This window comes from Rhinopithecus roxellana, chromosome 21 (assembly GCF_007565055.1).
Source record: "Rhinopithecus roxellana isolate Shanxi Qingling chromosome 21, ASM756505v1, whole genome shotgun sequence".
NCBI classification, from domain to species: domain Eukaryota; kingdom Metazoa; phylum Chordata; class Mammalia; order Primates; family Cercopithecidae; genus Rhinopithecus; species Rhinopithecus roxellana.
Genome location: NC_044569.1, coordinates 50,850,222 through 50,869,054, shown reverse-complemented (window position 1 = coordinate 50,869,054; position 18,833 = coordinate 50,850,222). Strand labels below are relative to the sequence as shown.

Here is an 18,833-nt window from a genome sequence, read left to right as displayed (position 1 = left end):
GTAATGAACAAAAAGAACATTACAGCTACATGGGATCTTCAAGATTATCTGCTCTCGAATCACCCCCCACCCCTCTTTCTACACACACTGGTTTTACACCTTGGTTGGGAAAACCAAGGTCCAGATAATGTCTACACAGATATTACCTTCTCTTGAAGATGATGGTGCTCAGATGAAGAAATTACTAACAAAGATTTGTTACTAAATTTGCCTTCTAACTTTTTCTAAAGGTTCAATGCACCTGATAAACTATTCTTAAATGAAACAGAATTTACCTCCCTACACAGAATATACCAGACATACCACACAAATATTAAATAGATCTTTGGCACATTATTTATAAAATACCTATTATATTAATGCAAAGAATGTTATTAATAACGTATAAAATTAGATATACAAAAGGAATACAAATTTAATGAAAAAATTTGAAAGCACGTGTCCAAGAAGCTATTTTTCCCTTTTAAAAGAAGATTGTTGGCCAGGTACAGTGGCTCGCACCTGTAATCCCAGCACTTTGGGTGGCTGAGGCAGGAGAATTGCTTGAATTCAGGAGTTCGAGACCAGCGTGGGCCACAAAGTGAGACCCCCCCATCTCTATAAAAAATAAACAAAAAGTAGCCAAGCATGGTGGTGTGTGCCTGCAGTCCCAGTTACTGGGATTGCATAAGCCCAGGAGTGTGGGGCTGCAGTGAGTTATGACTGTGCAGGCAGGGCAACACAGTGAGACTATATCCCTAAAACACACACACACACACACACACACACACACACACACACACACACATATATATATATACAATTTGTATTTTACTAATATTTCCTCATCACAATAAAGATACAACTACTCATGATGCTTAAGAAATAATGCGGTGTTCTAGTAGAGTTATTTGTCTAGTTAACTGAAGGTAACTAGAAATGATAAATGTTTATTTCAAATAACTATTACTCAAAACATTTTGGGATTTTTCTCTTTAGGAATTACCATCAATGTTAGCATATGAGTCACACATGAAAATCAGCTTAATTAACCAATGGCTCCATTTTATTTTTAACTCCAAGTGGCATTACTAGCCTTGACTACCCATCTCATTCAGCAGGCTTTATTCTGAAACTTTCAAAATTAAATCCATCTTTAAAGCATACAAATTGTAACCAATAAAAATATCCCAAAGAATATGTACTAGCTTTGAAAGCAATTCCAAAAATAGGAATCCAAAAATATCTTGAGCAATGTAGAAGCTTATCATTTCCTACCCTGACTACTTTGAAAGAGTAAACATTTATTGATGAATAAACTCTGGTATGCTTATTTTTAAAAATCGCTTTAAACTTGGGCTTCCATAATATAGCAGGCTAAGAATCAAATTAACTCTCCAAATAAAACCTAACAATACTAGATCAAAAACTTATACACGTGTCTGTGCGCGTGTGTGCGCGCATGTGTGTGTGTAAGCCACAAGGTGCAAGGAAAAAAGGAATTGTTAGATCTGAATAAAAGCAAGAAACTCAGGAGATGAGCAGAACACTGGCCTGTTTTGGCTCCAAAGGTATCTGTCACACTGTGTGACCCTGAGTTATCTTTTTTCCCCATAAGCCTCTTTAGGGAATAAAATATAAACTCAGAGCCCATCTGAAGAGACAGATCCTCTGACCTAAAAACCAAGACCTCACTGTAAGGGTGAGCCAGAAATAAACCTATCCCAGGCACTCCCTCCCTACCTTGTCTCAGTTGACTACAAGAAAATCAACTGCTTTGAAACGTGGCCTAAAGGGGTGGGAGGTAGAAAGTGCTGCAGAGAATTTGGAACCATAAACCAGCACTGGGCCCAATTTGCAGACCAAATTCACATCACCTAAGATAAGCCTCAGAAAAACTTCAAGATTTTAATTAGTGTGACCTTGACTAGCAGGTGTCTGGCTATAGCAAATATAAACCCTCCCTCAAAATACTAGTTTTCAGCCCAAACAGCAAAGAAATCCCATAAATAGAATCAAAGAGCCAAGTATGGTAGCATGGGCCTGTAGTCCTAGCTACTTGGGAGGCTAAGGTGGGAGGACTGCTTGGGCTCAGGAGTTCAAGGCCGCAGTGAACTATGATAGCATCACTGCATTCCAGCTTGGACAACAGAGCAAGACCCTGCCTCAAAAAAAAAAAAAAATCAAATCAAATTCTAACAATGATGAGCAAGTAACCTAAGGAAACAAGTCATGGTAAGGGAGCACCTACAGAAACAACAGACTGCATAAGCAGCCCTGTAAGGGCTTCTTATTCTTTTAATGTAATTATCATAATGCCTACATGTTTAAAAAACAAAAGGTGCTGGGAGCGGTGGCTCACGCCTGTAATCCCAGCACTTTGGGAGGCCGAAGCGGGCGGATCACGAGGTCAGGAGATCAAGACCATCCTGGCAAACATGGTGAAACCTCGTCTCTATTAAAAATACAAAAAATTAGCCAGGCGTGGTGGCAGGCACCTGTAGTCCCAGCTGCTTGGGAGGCTGAGGCAGGAGAATGGCATGAAACCGGGAGGCGAAGCTTGCAGTGAGCTGAGATCCGGCCACTGCACCCCAGCCCGGGAGACAGAGCGAGACTCCGTCTCAAAAAAAAAAAAAAAAAAAAAAAAAAAAAATGAGGCGAAAACACACAAAAGACTATCAATGTACAGATTCATTCAGAAGGCCCAATGAATTCTAAGCAAGATAAATGAAAATAAATCCACATCTAAACCCTCGCTATATGCCAATGGCAAAGAGAAGATCTTGAAAGCAGCCAAGGGAAAAGACAAATTACTTTCAAAGGAGCAACAGTTAAGACTCAGATTCAATGCAACTCCAATCAATATCCCAAAAAGTGTCTTGTGGAATTTGATAAGCTGATGCTAAAATGTTTACACCAGTACAAATGGCCAAGTATAGCCAAGACACTTCAGCCAAGACCGAACAAGAAAAAGAAATCAGGCCTTGCTTTACCTAATATCCAGACTTACTTAATGAGGTCCTGTAACTAATTAAAATGGTGTGGTATTAGTACATATGGAGACAAACTCACCAGTGGAACAGAAAATACAGAAAAAGATCCCAGTATGTGTAGAAACTTCATATATGATAAAATTAGTGTCTCAGATTAGTAAAGAAAAAATAAAATGATCAATAATATGGTGTTGGAACCATGGAATATCCATATGAGAAAAAATGAAATTGGACTCCCACATCACACCATACACAACAATTTCTTTTTCCAAGGAGATTAAACAACCACATGTTTAAGGCAAAACTGTAAAACTTTTAGATAGGAGAGTATCTTCATGACTTGAGGACAGAAAAGGTTTTCTAAAATGAGACATGAAAAGCACAAACCATTGAAGAAAAGACAGATAAATTCAACTGTATTTCAAAAGCACCATAAAGAGAGTGAAAATACAGAAAAAGAATGTATTTTTCTAACACATGTAGGAAAAGACAAGATTCCAGGAAGTATAAAGTATAAATAGTAAGAGAAAGATGAACGACCCAATAGAAAAACTGCATAAGATCTTAACATATCCTTTACAAAAGAGCAAATCTGGCCGGACACGGTGGCTCACACCTGTAATCCCAGCACTTTGGGAGGCCAAGGTGGGCGGATGACCCTAGGTTAGGCGTTCAAGACCAGCCTAGCCAACAAGGTGAAACCGTGTCTCTACAAATATTAAAATTAGCTGGGCGTGGTGGCAGGCACCTGTAATCCCAGCTACTCGTGAGGCTGAGGAGGGAGAATCACTTAAACCTGGGAGGTGGAGGTTGCAGTGAGGCCGAGATCACGCCATTGCACTTCAGCCTGGGCGACAGAGCAAGACTGTGTCTCAAAAAAAAAAAAAAAAAAAGAGCAAATCTGAACAGCAAATAAATGAAGATACTCAAAGCTCACTGGTAATCAGGAAAATGCAAATTTCACGCACAGTGAGATCAATGCACCAACCTACAGATGTGCAAAATTTAAGACTGCAAACACCAAAGGCTGTCAACAGGAATTCCCATATGCTGCTGGTGAAAGAATATACTTGTACAAGCATTTTGGAATCCGTCTGGCATCACCATACCCTATGATCTGGCAATTCCACGTCCAGGTATACCTTTGAGAGATTATTTCACAGTGTACCATGATACACGAACAAAGACGTCTATAACAGCACCATTTGTAACAGCCAGAAAATGGAAACAATATAAATGTCCATCAACAACAGAATGGATACAGCATGTTTCCAAGAGCTGTGGCTGGTGGTAGCCATGGGATCTCCAACTGCATGCAAGAGCAACCTGGAAAGACTGACAGCGCAGGTCAGTACAATACCTGCAAGCTGCAACTCAGCTTTCCTATAATGTTTCAGGACCAGGGCTGGAAGCGTCTTCCACGTATCAACTTCCAGTGTAGATGGGTGTTTTGTTTTGTTTTGAGACGGAGTCTCGCTCTGTCACCCAAGTGGAGTGCAGTGGCATGATCTCGGCTCACGGCAACCTCCACCTCCCAGGTTCAAGTGATTCTCCTGCCTCAACCTCCCAAGTATCTGGGATTACAGGTGCCCGCCATCACACCCAGCTAATTTTCTTGTATTTTTAGAATAGATGGGTTTCACCATGTTGGCTAGATTGGTCTCGAACTCCTGACCTCAGGTGATTCACCCCCGTTGGCCTCCCCTCTCAAAGTGCTGAGATTACAGGCATGAGCCACCGCTCCTGGCCAGTTTAGCTTTCACACTAAGCTTTTTGTTCTGCAGGTTGCCCCCAAGTTTCCTGGCAGTGTGTGATCCTAAGGAGGTGAGCTTGTTTCTGAAGCTGTGCTTTAAGATTCATGTTACATGCAAAGCTGTCCTCGTGTGTGACTATGGACCTATGGATTTGGGAGAATCTCTATGGGAAGCAGAAGGCAAGACCCCAGTCATTTTAGGTAGAAACAACAGCATGCTGTATGTGCAGATCAATTAAAGATTAATAAAGACTGATAAAAGTAAAAAACAACAACAACAAAATAAACCAGAATGGATAAATAAGTTGTGGTATATTTATACACAGAAAAAAAAGGCAGCAGAAAGAACTTACATTCAAATCGCTTTACATAACTCTCAGAAATCTACTAGAGGGTGAAAAAAGCAAGTCAAAAAAGAATATGTATAGTATGGTTTAATATTATAGTACTCAAAAATACAGATGCATACATAGGTGATAAAACCGTAAAGAGAAGCAAGGGAATGATTATCACAACAGTGGGGATACTAATTACCCTGCAGAGGGTAGGAAGCAGATGCAAACCAAGAGGAGCACAAAGGGAGCCTCTAAGGTATGGCAATACTCTACTTCTTAACCTAGACAATGAGAATATGGGTGCTTTTAATTTTACTATAATTATTTTAAACATATATGTTTTACATACTCTTATACAGATGATATAATGCACAATAAAAAATGAGTCTTCTTATATTTTAGTCAGTTATTTCTCATACATTTAATAGTTATAAAAAACTAAATTAGTCCAGTAGTCCAGACAATTACTATACACTCAGCATAAAAGCCTCCACCTCTAAGGCATTTTGAATTTTAAATAAATCCCCAGTTCTGTTTGTCTTTCATAATGTATCTGATGAAAGAGGGAAAAAGAAGACTGCAGAGGTTAAAAAATATATTAATAGCTGTGGTTAATCAAGTTTCAACTGCAAAATCCTCCCTTCTGTAATAGTCCACATGTTATTCTATTTCTGATCTTTATTGTGACCTTGAATTGAAGGGTTATGTAAGCAATAGCATCAACTATTACCTCCCTGAGAGGGAAAACAGCTTGTTCATCAAAAGCCTAGACCATTCCTAGGGATTGTATTTGGATGCGTAACAGTTAAAAAACTCTTTGAAGTACACTAACTGCCCCACAAAAGGATGGACCAAAAAAAGGCATTTTCTTTTCTTATATACAGAGGAATCTAAAATTGCTTCTCCCAAAATCCAACTTTTACAGGAGACATCTAATATTCAATAAAAAGTGTTACCTCTGAAGGTGATTAAAGAACAAAATACGAACAAGACTAGAAAAACAATGAAAGTAAGAATTGTACTATTTACTTGGAGCCAGGGAACTGTCATAATAAATATCTATCATTTTAATCCTTATTGAAGCATCCACACAGGCTTAATGTTACCAAAACATTTTAAAAGCCTATATTCTTTGCTATCATCAGTTCCATAGAACATACCTTTTAAACTCTAAAATGCTCTTCTGGAGCACCACATATTTGAGAGTGACTGACTAAGGCCTAGAATAAAATTGAGGTGCCCCACTCATACCTCAAAATATACTTACTTCTTCAGTTAGTCCCAGTAACTTGATCACTTTGACCTCTCTTCTTGTCCAAACCTTTTTTCTCTCCTTTCTTTTTTTTTGGAGACAAGATCTGACTCGATCTCCTAGGCTGGAGTGCAGTGGCACAATCTCTCAGTTCACTGCAACCTCTGCCTCCCCGCAGTGGCACAATCTCTCAACTCACTGCAACCTCTGCCTCCCGGGCTCAAGCCATCCTCTCACCTCTGCCTCCCAAGTAGCTGGAACCACAGGTGTGCACCACCACGCCCAGCTAATTTTTGTACTTTTAGTAGAGACGGGTTTCACCACATTGCCTAGGATGGTCTCGAACTGGTGAGTTCAAGCGATCTATCCGCCTTGGGCTCCCAAAGTGCTGGGATTACAGGCATGAGCCACCAAGCCTTGTCTGAACCTGTATAATACTCGTTACCTGAACTACAAGCTGGTATTTGATACAATGTAATTGTAAAATACTAATATAACCCTAAAAATAACTATAAAGGCTTCAAAGGTAGTGCCTGATTTTGTTTTTCTTGGGTCCATACCCACCATCTCTCATAATTGGAACAAATTACACGGGAGACCCCTTAGAAGAGCCATAAACCACTGACAGTGGTACATATTCAATGCAAAGAAGAAAAGCAAATTCTCTCATCCCAAGAGGAGAACTTCAGATACTTCAGAGGACATCTGGGCTTGAATATCTCAGGGACATCTCAATCCAAGTCCTTTCACCCTCAAAGGTGCTCTTTCCCAGCCATTCCTATGAATGGTTGGCAGCACCATCAATCCAGACGCCAAATTATGTCAGTTCTACTTCCTTTACAATCTTAGATCCACTTACTTCTCTTCATCATTTTTAAAACTATCTTTCTTTTTGAAGTCTGAAATCAACTCTCATCTAGACTATTTCAACATTTTTCTTTTTTTTTTTTTTTTTTGAGACAGAGACTCGCTGTGTCACCCAGCCTGGAGTGCAGTGGTGTGATCTTGGCTCACTGCAAGCTCTGACTCCTGGGTTCATGCCAGTCTCCTGCCTCAGCCTCCCAAGCAGCTGGGACTACAGGCGCCCGCCACCACGCCCAGCTAAGTTTTTGTATTTTTAGTAGAGATGGGGTTTCACCACGTTAGCCAGGATGGTCTCGATCTCCTGACCTCGTGATCCACCCGCCTTGGCCTCCCAAAGTGTTGGGATTACAGGTGTGAGCCACCGCACCCAGCCACAACAACTTCTTAATTGTCCTCTCTGCTTTGCATCTCCTATTATCAGCCCTAAATTATTCCCTAAAATGCAACCGTGACAGTGGTTAAAGACAAGAACAAAGGAGTTGTATAAAGTTATAGACTGGGTATACATCTCCACTCACCAGCTGGGTGAACCTGGGCAACTTTCTTAACCTTTCTGCCTCAGTTTCCTCACTGGTAACGTAGAATAACACAACTCTAATGGTTCATAAGAGGATTAAAGAAAGTAATACCTGAAGATGGCCGAATAGGAACAGCTCCAGGCTACAGCTCCCAGCATGAGCAACACAGAAGACAGGTGATTTCTGCATTTCAGGGTACCGGGTTGATCTCACTGGGGCATGTCGGACAGTGGGTGCAGGACAGTGGGTGCAGCCCACCGAGCAAGAGCCAAAGCAGGGTGAGGCATCGCCTCACCTGGAAAGCGCAAGGGAGAAGGGAATTCCCCTTCCTAGCCAAGAGAAACCATGACACACAGCACCTGGAAAATCGGGTCACTCCCACTCTAATACTCTCCTTTTCCAAGGGTCTTAGCAAACGGTACAATAGGAGATTACATCCCATGCCTGGCTCGGAGGGTCCCAGGCCCTTGGGGCCTCCCTTATTGCTAGTGCAGCAGTCTGAGATCTAAGTGCAAGGCAGCAGCGAGGCTGGGGAGCGGTGCCCGCCACTGCTGAGGCTTGAGTAGGTAAACAAAGCGGCCAGGAAGTTCCTGGTGGAGAACTGGGTGGAGCCCACTGCAACTCAAGGAGGCCTGCCTGCCTCTGTAGACTCCAACTCTGGGGACAGGGCACAGCCAAACAAAAGGCAGCAGAAACCTCTGCAGATTTAAATATTCTTGTCTGATAGCTTTGAAGAGAGTAGTGGTTCTCCCAGCATGGAGTCTGAGATCTGAGAACAGACAGACTGCCTCCTCAAGTGGGTCCCTGACCCCTGAGTAGTGTAACTGGGAAACACTCCCAAGTAGGGGCAGACTGACACCTCATATGACTGGGTACACCTCTGAGACGAAGCTTCCAGAGGAATGATCAGGCAGCAACATTTGCTGTTCAGCAATATTCACTCTTCTGCAGCCTCCGCTGCTGATACCCAGGCAAACGGGGTCTGGAGTGGATCTCGAGCAAACTCCAACAGACCTGCAGCTGAGGGTCCTGACTGTTAGAAGAAAAACTAACAAACAGACGGGACATCCACACCAAACCCCCATCTGTACGTCACCATCATCAAAGACCAAAGATAGATAAAACCACAAAGATGGGGAAAAAACAAAGCAGAAAAGTTGAAAATCCTAAAAATCAGAGTGCGTCTCCCCCTCCAAAGAAACGCAGCTCCTAACCAGCAACAGAACAAAGCTGGGCAGAGAATGACGTTGACGAGTTGAGAGAAGAAGGCTTCAGATGATTAAACTTCTCCAAGCTAAAGAAGGAAGTTCGAACCCATTGCAAAGAAGCTAAAAACCCTGAAAAAAGATTAGACGAATGGCTAACTAGAATACCCAATGTAGAGAAGTCCTTAAATGACCTGATAGAGCTGAAAACCACGGAACAAGAACTACGTGACAAATGCACAAGCTTCAGTAACCGATTCGATCAACTGGAAGAAAGGGTATCAGTGATTGAAGATCAAATGGATGAAATGAAGCGAGAAGAGAAGTTTAGAGGAAAAAGAGTAAAAAGAAAAGAACAAAGCCTCCAAGAAATATGTGAAAAGACCAAATATATGTCTCATTGGTGTACCTGAAAGTGACAGGGAGAATGGAACCAAGTTGGAAAAGACTCTGCAGGATATTATCCAGGAGAACTTCCCCAACCTAGCAAGGCAGGGCAACATTCAAATTCAGGAAATACAGAGAATGCCACAAAGATACTCCTCGAGAAGAGCAACTCCAAGACATATAATTGTCAGATCCACCAAAGTTGAAATGAAGGAAAAAATGTTAAGGGCAGCCAGAGAGAAAGGTCGGGTTACCCACAAAGGGAAGCCCATCAGACTAACAGTGGATCTCTTGGCAGAAACTCTACAAGCCAGAAGACAGTGGGGGCCAATATTCAACATTCTTAAAGAAAAGAACTTTCAACCCAGAATTTCATATCCAGCCAAACTAAGTTTCATAAGTGAAGGGGAAATAAAATCCTTTGCAGAGAAGCAGATGCTTAGAGATTTTGTCACCACCAGGCCTGCCCTACAACAGCTCCTGAAGGAAGCACTAAACATGGAAAGGAAAAACTGCTACCAGCTACTGCAAAAACAAGCCAAAATGTAAAGACCATCAATGCTAGGAAGAAACCGCACCAACTAACGAGCAAAATAACCAGCTAATATCATAATGACAGGATCAAATTCACACATAACAATATTAACCTTAAATGTAAATAAGCTAAATGCTCCAATTAAAAGACACAGACTGGCAAATTGGATAGTGTCAAGACCCATCAGTGTGCTGTATTCAGGAGACCCATCTCACATACAGAGACACACACAGGCTCAAAATAAAGGGGTGGAGGAAGATCTACCAAGAAAAAGGAAAACAAAAAAAGGCATGCATTGCAATCCTCCTCTCTGATAAAACAGACTTTAAACCATCAAAGATCAAAAGAGACAAAGAAGGCCATTACATAAAGGTAAAGGGATCAATTCAACAAGAAGAGTTAACTATCCTAAATATATATGCACCCAATATAGGAGCACCCAGATTCATAAAGCAAGTCCTTAGAGACTTACAAAGAGACTTAGACTCCCATACAATAATAATGGGAGACATTAACACTCCACTGTCAACATTAGACAGATCAACGAGACAGAAAGTTAACAAGGATATCCAGGAATTGAACTCAGCTCTGCACCAAGCGGACCTAATAGACATCTACAGAACTCTCCACCCCAAATCAACAGAATATACATTCTTCTCAACACTGCATCACACTTATTCCAAAATTGACCACATAGTTGGAAGTAAAGCACTCCTCAGCAAATGTAAAAGAACAGAAATTATAACAAATTGTCTCTCAGACCACAGTGCAATCAAACTAGAACTCAGGATTAAGAAACTCACTCAAAACCACTCAACTACACAGAAACTGAACAACCTGCTCCTGAATGACTACTGGGTACAAAACGAAATGAAGGCAGAAATAAAGATATTATCTGAAACCAATGAGAACAAGGAGACAACATACCAGAATCTCTGGGACACATTTAAAGCAGTGTGTAGAGGGAAATTTATAGCACTAAATGCCCACAAGAGAAAGCTGGAAAGATCTAAAATCGACACCCTAACATCACAATTACAAGAACTAGAGAAGCAAGAGCAAACACATTCAAAAGCTAACAGAAGGCAAGAAATAACTAAGATCAGAGCAGAACTGAAGGAGATAGAGACAGAAAAAACCCTCCAAAAAAATGAATGAATCCAGGAGGTGGTTTTTTGAAAAGATCAACAAAATTGATAGACCGCTAGCAAGACTAATAAAAAAAAAAAAGAGAGAAGAATCAAATAGATGCAATAAAAAAGGATAAAGGGGATATCACCACTGACCCCACAGAAATACCAGCTACCATCAGAGAATACTATAAGCACCTCTACGCAAATAAACTAGAAAACCTAGAATAAATAGATAAATTCCTGGACACATACACTCTCCCAAGAGTAAACCAGGAAGAAGTTGAATCCCCGAATAGACCAATAACAAGCTCTGAAATTGAGGCAATAACTAATAGCCTACCAACCAAAAAAAGTCCAGGACCAGACGGATTCACAGCCAAATTCTACCAGAGGTACAAGGAGGAGCTGGTATCATTCCTTCTGAAAATATTCCAATCAATAGAAAAAGAGTGAATCCTCCCTAACTCATTTTTTGAGGCCAGCATCATCCTGATACCCAAGCCTGGCAGAGACACAACAAAAAAAGAGAATTTTAGACCAATATTCCTGATGAACATCGATGCAAAAATCCTCAATAAAATACTGGCAAACCGAATCCAGCAGCACATCAAAAAGCTTATCCACCATGATCAAGTGGGCTTCATCCCTGGGATGCAAGGCTGGTTCAACATACGCAAATCAATAAATGTAATCCAGCATATAAACAACCAAAGACAAAAACCACATGATTATCTCAATAGATGTGGAAAAGGCCTTTCACAAAATTCACAGCCCTTCATGCTAAAAACTCTTAATAAATTTGGTATTGATGGAACGTATCTCAAAATCATAAGAGTTATTTATGAAAAACCCACAGTCAATATCATACTGAATGGGCAAAAACTGGAAGCATTCCCTTTGAAATCTGGCACAAGACATGGATGCCCTCTCTCACCACTCCTATTCAACATAGTGTTGGAAGTTCTGGCCAGGGCAATCAGGCAGGAGAAAGAAATAAAGGGTATTCAACTAGGAAAAGAGGATGTCAGATTGTCCCTGTTTGCAGATGACATGATTGTATATTTAGAAAACCCCATCGTCTCAGCCCAAAATCTTCTTAAACTGATAAGGAACTTCAGCAAAGTCTCAGGATACAAAATCAATGGGCAAAAATCACAAGCATTCTTATATACCGATAACAGAGAGCCAAATCATGAGTGAACTCCCATTCACAACTGCTTCAAAGAAAATAGAATACCTAGGAATCCAACTTACAAGGGATGTAAAGGACCTCTTCAAGGAGAACTACAAACCACTGCTCAATGAAATAAAAGAGGACACAAACAAATGGAAGAACATTCCATGTTCACGGATAGGAAGAATCAATATCGTGAAAATGGCCGTCCTGCCCAAAGTATAGATTCAATGCCATCCCCATCAAGCTACCAATGACTTTCTTCATAGAATTGGAAAAAACTACTCTAAAGTTCATATGGAACCAAAAAAGAGCCCACATTGCCAAGACAATCCTAAACCAAAAGAACAAAGCTGGAGGCATCATGCTACCTGACTTCAAACTATACTACAAGGCTACAGTAACAGAAACAGCATGATACTGGTACCAAAACAGAGATATAGACCAATGGAACAGAACAGAGCCCTCAGAAATAATACCACAAATCTACAGCCATCTGATCTTTGACAAACCTGACAAAAACAAGAAATGAGGAAAGGATTTCCTATTTAATAATTGGTGCTGGGAAAACTGGCTAGCCATATGTTGCAAGCTGAAACTGGATCCCTTCCTTACACATTATACAAAAATTAATTCAAGATGGATTAAAGACTTAAATGTTAGACCTAAAACCATAAAAACCCTAGAAGAAAACCTAGGCAATACCATTCAGGACATAGGAATGGACAAGGACTTCATGTCTAAAACACCAAAAGCAACGGCAACAAAAGCCAAAATTGACAAATGGGATCTAATTTAACTAAAGAGCGTCTGCACAGCAAAAGAAACTACTATCAGAGTGAACAGGCAACGTACACAATGGGAGAAAATTTTTGCAATCTACTCATCTGACAAAGGGTTAATATCTACAAAGAACTCAAACAAATTTACAAGAAAAAAACAAACAACCCCATCAAAAAGTGGGCAAAGGATATGAAGACACTTCTCAAAAGAAGGCATTTATGCAGCCAACAGACACGTGAAAAGATGCTCATCATCACTCACCATCAGAGAAATGCAAATCAAAACCACAATGAGATACCATCTCACACCAGGTAGAATGGTGATCATTAAAAAGTCAAGAAACAACAGGTGCTGGAGAGGATGTGGAGAAATAGGAACACTTTTACACTGTTGGTCGGACTGTAAACTAGTTCAACCATGTGGAAGACAGTGTGGCGATTCCTCAAGGATCTAGAAGTAGAAATTATCATTTGACCCAGCCATCCCATTACTGGGTATATACCCAAAGGATTATAAATCATGCTGCTATAAAGACACAGGTACACGTATGTTTATTGTGGCACTATTCACAACAGCAAAGACTTGGAACCAACCCAAATGTCCATCAAAGACAGACTGGATTAAGAAAACGTGGTACATATACACCATGGAATACGATGCAGCCATAAAAAAGGATGAGCTCATGTCCTTTGTAGGGACATGGATACAGTTGGAAATCATCATTCTCAGCAAACTGTCACAAGAACAGAAAACCAAACACTGCATGTTCTCACTTATAGGTGGGAATTGAACAATGAGAACACTTGGACACAGGAAGGGGAGCATCACACACCGGGGCCTGTCGTAGGGTGGAGGGAGGGGGGAGGGATAGCATTAGGAGATATACCTAATGTATGACGAGTTAATGGGTGCAGCACACCAACATGGCACATGTTGGTGTGCTGCACATTGTGCACATGTACCCTAGAACTTAAAGTATAATAAAAAATTAAACAGAAAAAAAAAAAAAAGAAATACCTATGAAGAATTGTGAATTGTATTCCGCTCAGAGAAAGGTTGGGTTGTGTGTGTGGAGGGCTGGGAGAGAGAAGCAAGGAGGGAAATTATGGATATATCAAGGGCTACAAAAATCACAGGATACATATGATGTACAAGTTCTAAAGCGTTAGTATAACTTGAGGATTTGAGAAAACATATCTAAATATATATTATGGCATATTATTCAAAACTTACATACTTAAAACAAGAGATTTTAATACAAATCTTCCCTTGGGAGACTGGGGCTCTACAGAACATGCCTCCTAAAACCCCCGGGAAGTACAAATTTTCTGTCCTTCCCTATATGGTTCCAGACTTTTCTGGAACCACTGTACACATTCAATAAATGACGGTATTATTTAGCCACTCCCCAGTTAAAATTATTCCAGTGTCTCCCCGCTGTCCTCTGGACAGTCTGAACAATGAACACTGGTGGGGAGAGTCCTGGTTTACCCTCTCCAACTCACTTGTCTCCACTAGCACCCCAGTTCCATGGTACTGCAGTCGGCCAAAAGCTCTACAGTTTGCCTCCCTCGTTACGGGACTTTTGTCTGCAACTACTCGGGCCCCTCTACACCCTCGTCTCCTGGCCAATCCCTTCAGCCCTCAGTCTCAGATAACCATCACTTCCTCTGGCGTGCTCCCCTGGGTCCAACTCCTTTTCTCCCCAGGGTCCCTAGGGGCCATCTGTGTTCCTACTACATTTACCACTGTCCTGGTTACCAGTCCGCGCCTCTCCTACTAAACCATTAAGCTCTGTGCATAAGGCAGTGTGCTGCCTTTCCCACTGTGTTATTCAGGCGTTCAACAAAGATTGTGAATTAACTCATGAATCCCGGTGTACAGAGCTACTAGGCCCCAACAACAAACTCTTTCAGCACCAACTCAACTTCCATCCCCCTATCTCTTGGCTGGGAAGGGGCCTGAAGACTGGTCACTGCACTCGGTTCTAGCCCAAGTACCAGGGCCTTACAAACGCCAAACTGACCAGGAGGGACGCTAGCTCCAAAATACAGACCAAGAGCACGCTTTGAGGAATGACTGACACACTAGTGTCACAATCCGCCCCGGAGAGACCCACAGTGCGCCTCGAGCCCAGCTGTGTGCACAGGCTGGGCCAAAGCAAAGGGTTCGGTCCCGACGCGGAAGGCATGGAATGTGTACAGAGCATGACCGCAGGCTGGCCAGGCCTGAGAGGACGGGCGGCCTGTGGGCGCCACTGGTAGTTCCCGAACCCTGTCACAAAAACTGCAGCCTTCCGGCCCCAATTGCGCTTCTTCCTCTTCCGTCCCACAGCAGCTCCTCACCCACACTCTGTACGCCGTCCTCAGGTAAGGCCCCCACTAATGGCAAAACCAGCCAGCCACACTAGCAGCAGGTTCCTCTCAGCCGGGATAAAAATCCCCGCAGCGTCCCGACGGACGCCGGAAGCTGGGTCCTGGCCGCGCCGGAAACCCCACCTTTCGCGGCTTCGCTCCACCCTTCGCCCCACCCTTCGCCCCACCCTTCGCCCGAGGTTTCCGCCGAGTCGTACAGCCACGGCGTCGAGTAGTTCTCCGTCTGCAACGCCACTGACGGAAAGCTAGACCCTTCTGGAGACCAGCTTTCCCAAGGGCGCGGCCTCCTGGGCCGGAATGCACGAGGAAAAATAATCCCCCTGCCTTTCTTCGGTAGCTGTTTTACAGTCCACAGCACCACTGTTGAACCGTGTGTAACTGAGTAGTGTTCTTTGCCTTCACCCTCCCTTCCTCCACCACTTATCCACTCTCGAGGTTTAACTAAGAAGTCATATTTGACTAGACAGCCCGATCTCCGAAGTCGCCATTTCCCCCTTAGCTACTTGAATAGCACCTGGCACCTCTTGCTTTCTCCTTTACTCCCTCAGGCAGCGACGTCCCTCCTTTCCCGCTTCAGCGATCCCTAAACTTTAGTCAGCCTTCCCACCCTGCCTCTCTCCCAGTTAGAGCCACTACGGGCCGTGCCTTCCTGTTCCACGTGAGCTCTATCTTGGTACACCCAGAACCACCTCCCTCCCTACCCCGCTGCCACACTCGTGGGGCTCTCTACTTGTCTCCTCTTGATGCAAGTAGTTATGTGGACCTGAATAATAAGAGAGAAAGGTCACTCTTATGCACTCACTATGAAAGTGACTAAACAACTTTCTGGAGCCCTCTTGACATAGTAGGATACTCGGGTTACACCTTATACTAGGGTTATACCCCTTGATAAAACCACTGCTCTGTCCTTGACTGGGGACCCATATATGCCACAATCTAACACCCCCACTACCCAAGGCTGCAGTCAGCCCTGTTAAGACCTGTAACCCATTCTGTCCCTTGGACTAGGAGCCATCTGCTTTTTCTCCCCGCTGAATCTGAAGTTTTTTTGTCTTACTCATATTTGCTAAGTTTAAGTTTTGTGTGAGGCCTAATTGGTTGAAGGAAAAAGGATTTGGTTCTAGTTTCCCCTTATGAGCCAGCTGTCTTTGACCAGATTAAGACATCACCAAAGGATTTTAAGTGGGTAATGTAAGAAATGTATTTTTCTAAATGCTTCCTCTGCCTGCAGTATGGATAGGAGAGATGCCAGAATGGGTGAGACCACGTAAGAGTCCCACTGCAAGGCTACAAGAGAGATACTTTAATTAGAATGTGTGGAAACAGAGAGGATAAATTCATAGGAGGCAGAACAGAAACTGGTGACAGATTAGATTGGGGTTAGCGAGAAGGCATCAATTATCAGGCTCCAAGACTGGGCAATTGGGTAGTGTGATTGATAGTGCCTTTTTTTTTTTTTTTTTTTTTTGAGACAGGGCCTCACTCTGTCACCCAGGATGGAGTGCAGTGGTGCAATCATCGCTCACTGCAGCCACGACTTCCCAGGCTCAAGGGATCCTCCTACTTCAGCCTCCCCAGACAGCTGGGACCACAGGTGCACACCACAACTGGCTAATTTTGATTTTTGTAGACAGGGTCGGGTCCCACATGTGGCCCAGGCTGGTCTCAAACTCCTGGGTTAAAGCAATTCTTCCACCTCAGTCTCCCAAAGTGCTGGGACTACAGGCACGAGCACCAATGCTTGGCCTCATTCACATTATGTGGAATCATGGGATAGGACTAATGGCTTTCTCCTCTCCATATGGATCTACTTGATGAAAGGCAAGATAAGAAGAAATTCAGCCCTCCAAAGGGAGGGGCTGGATTCAGAAAAAAAAAGGGGGCAAAAAACCCAAAGTAGTGGAGACATAAAGCAGTATTTGAACTGGAACAAAAACAGTAGGAAAAACTTATCTTGATCATTGATACCCTTGGACATTGCTCACTGTGACCAGGTCCTTGCATCAAATGTTTTCACAATATTTGACTTCTAATGAACAATCAGGGGCCAAGAGAAATCTTAACAAAAAATAATTCCATTCTGATTGGTATCAAATGTTATTTTTGTTGTTTTGAGACGGAGTCTCACTGTGTAGCCCAGGCTGGAGTGCAGTGACACAATCTCAGCTCACTACAACCTCCACCTCCCGGGTTCAAGCGATTCTCATGCCTCAGCCTCCTGAGTAGCTGGAATCACAGGTATGTGCCATCACACCCGGCTAACTTTTGTTCTTTTAATAGAGACGGGGTTTTGCCATGTTGGCCAGGCTGTTCTCAAACTCCTGACCTCAAGTGATCTGCCCACCTCAGCCTCCCAAAGTGCTGGCATTACAGGCATGAGCCACCGTGCCCAGCCTCAAAACGTTACATTGGTAATAACTTAGAAACTAATAAATGAGAAAGTGATTTACTTAATAAAAAACATTTTCAGGAGAACATCTCTTTGGTTGAAGCACAACTGGATTCAAAGATTAGTGATCTGGAAAAGATATATATAGATAATCTGGACCAGACTTCTGTTCTGAAGGTTATGGACCAATTTTACAGAGAGGATAACCAAAAACTACTGAAGTCTTAGGAAGTGTATTTGCTTTCAGTCACATGGCAAAAGGTTTGCTTGATGTATTAGATATATCTTGCCTCCTAGTCTTTTTACTAGTCAAATATCTTGCTTTCTCTTGTCATTTCACCAGTAATACACATCTAACACATCTAACACAGATCAGATTGCCTACTCTTATCGTATCTAAAGCAAGGATTTTGGTAGGGAGAGGAAGGTGGGAGAACTCATCTAGCTTTTTATTTCAGTAGCTTTAGGGGTACAAGTGGTTTCTGGTTACATGGATGAATTGTATAGTGGTGTAAAGTCTGAAATTTTAGTGCACCCATCACTGGACTACTGTACATTGTACTCAATATGTAGCTTCTGTATCCCTCACCCCCTCCAACCTCCCTAAAGCAGGGATTTTTTTTTTTGGTATTTTTACTTTTTTAACTTTTAGATTTAGTGGTACATGTACAAGTTTGTTAAATAGGTAAACTTGTGTCACGGGGGTTTGGTAGATTATTTTGTTATCCAGGTACTAAGCCCAGTACCCAATAGTTACTTTTTTCTGGCACTCTTTCCCACCCTCCACCCTCAAATAGCCCCCAGTGTCTGTTGTCCCCCTCCTTATGTCCACAAGGTCTTATCATTTAGCTTCCACTTGTAAGTGAGAACATGCGGTATTTGGTTTTCTGTTCCTACGTTAGTTTGTTAAGGATGATGGCTTCCAGCTCCATCCATGTTCCCACAGAAGATATTATCTAATTCTTTTTTATGGCTAAAGCAGGGGTTTTTATAAGATACTTTTTAGCTATATTTTTGAAAATTTAGGGTTTTATGGAAATGCCTTGGGAAGCTTGACAAGAGTGCAGTGGAGGCTGAATAGTGAGCCTTTGAATCCCAGCCCTACTTCAACTAAAAACAAACAAATGGACCTACTCTCATCAGTTTTAGATACTGGAA

At 42.3% G+C, this 18,833-nt stretch overlaps 1 protein-coding gene and 1 non-coding gene across 4 annotated transcripts in view; one reads left to right on the top strand and one right to left on the bottom strand.

Moving 5' to 3' along the window:
• HDHD2 (haloacid dehalogenase like hydrolase domain containing 2) overlaps positions 1-15,402 on the bottom strand; it is a 49,310-nt gene extending 33,908 nt beyond the window's left edge. Inside the window, exon 1 of one of the 3 annotated variants that reach the window (XM_010353556.2) lies at positions 15,257-15,402. The gene's annotated coding sequence lies outside the window, so the exon portion shown is untranslated. The remainder of the gene's footprint in view (positions 1-15,256) is intronic. The other 2 variants (XM_030925903.1, XM_030925901.1) reach the window with 2 other exon arrangements.
• Positions 4,234-4,363, top strand: LOC115895568. The gene has a single exon (XR_004055760.1). It is a non-coding gene; the product is annotated as a small nucleolar RNA SNORA44 (small nucleolar RNA).
• Positions 15,403-18,833: the final 3,431 nt, after the last annotated feature.